Genomic DNA, 1933 nt, shown 5'->3' on the forward strand with positions numbered 1-1933 from the left:
AGTGCACTGTCTGATGCGATCTGATGACTGTAGCTGACGGCTTAATGGTTGCAATTTTATCTCTAATAGTATCGATTTTAGAAGTAAAGTAGTTCATAAAGTCATTACTGCTGTGGTGTTGGGAAATGGCAACACTTGTTGAGGCTTTATTTTTCGTTAATTTAGCCACTGTATTGAATAAATACCTGGGGTTATGTTTGTTTTCTTCTAAAAGAGAAGAAAAGTAATCAAATCTAGCAGTTTTTAATGCTTTTCTGTAGGATAGGTTACTTTCCCGCCAAGCAATACGAAAAAGTTTTGTTTTCCTCCAGCTGTGCTCCATTTATCCGGCTGCTCTCTTTAGGGTGCGAGTATGCTCATTATACCATGGGGTCAAACAGTTTAACCTTTCTTAGGCAAAAAGGAGCAACTGTATTTAAAGTGCTAGAAAAGAGAGAGTCCATAGTTTCTGTTACATCATCAAGGTGTTCTGAGGTTTTGGATATGCTAAGGAATTTGGATAAATCAGGAAGATAACTTAAAAAGCAGTCTTTTGTGGTAGAAGTGATGGTTCTACCGTACTTGTAAAAAGAAGTAGAATTTACAATTTTGGCTATATGAAGTTTGCACAAAACTAAATAATGATCTGAGATATCATCACTTGGCTGCATAATTTTAACACTATCAACATCAATTCCATGTGACAGTATTAAATCTAGAGTTTGATTTCGACAATGAGTAGATCCTGAAACGTGTTGTCTAACCCCAATAGAGTTCTGAATGTCTATAAATGCTGATCCCAATGCATCTTTTTCATTATCAACATGAATATTAAAATCACCAACTATTAAAACTTTATCTGCAGCCAGAACTAAATCAGATGTAAAATCACCAAACTCTTTAATAAAGTCTGTATGGTGCCCTGGTGGCCTGTATACAGTAGCCAGTACAAACATTAGAGGGGATTTATCATTAACATTTGTTTCTCTGGATAATGTTATATGAAGCACCATTACTTAAAACGAGTTATACTTGAAGCCTGCCCTCTGAGAAATCATGAAAACGTTGTTATAAATTGAAGCAACACCTCCTCCTTTGCCTTTTAGACGCGGCTCATGTTTATAACAGTAATCTTGGGGGGTGGACTCATTTAAAATAATGTAATCATCAGGTTTTAGCCAGGTTTCTGTCAAACAAAGCACACCTAGATTATGATCAGTGATCATATTATTTACAAAAAGTGTTTTCGTAGAAAGGGATCTGATATTCAATTAGCCAAGCTTTATCATTTGTTTATCCATATTGCATCTGTTTTTTATTTGTTGAACCTCAATTAAATTGTTCATCTTAATTTGGTTTGGACGTTTTTTGTATTTTCTAGTTTGGGGAACAGACACAGTCTCTATAGTGTGATATCTAGGTGAAAGAGTCTCTATGTGCTGAGAATTAGCTGACCTCTGTGACATGAGGCAGCTAGCAGACGGTTGGTTTAGCCAGTCTGTCTGCTTCCTGACCTGGGCCCCAGTTAGTCAAGTATAAACACTAAGACTATTTGCCATATTTCTAGAGAGAAGAGTGGCGCCACCCCAGGAGGGATGAAGACCATCTCTTTTGAACAGGTCAGGTCTGCCCCAAAAGCTCGTCCAATTGTCTATGAAACCTATGTTATTCTGTGGGCGCCACTTAGACATCCAGCCACTGAGTGATGACAATCTGCTATGCATCTCATCACCACTGTCAGCAGGAAGGGGACCAGAGCATATTACAGTGTCTGACATCATGCTTGCAAGTTCACACACCTCTTTAATGTTATTTTTAGTGATCTCCGACTGGCGAAGTCAAACATCATTAGCGCCGGCATGAATAACAATCTTACTGTTTTTATGTTTAGCATTAGCCAGGATGCTGTTTTTATGTTTAAATTTACCAAGATGTCAGGCACTCTGGCTCCCGG

The sequence above is a fragment of the Carassius gibelio genome, chromosome A20 (genome assembly GCF_023724105.1).
Source record: "Carassius gibelio isolate Cgi1373 ecotype wild population from Czech Republic chromosome A20, carGib1.2-hapl.c, whole genome shotgun sequence".
NCBI lineage: Eukaryota > Metazoa > Chordata > Actinopteri > Cypriniformes > Cyprinidae > Carassius > Carassius gibelio.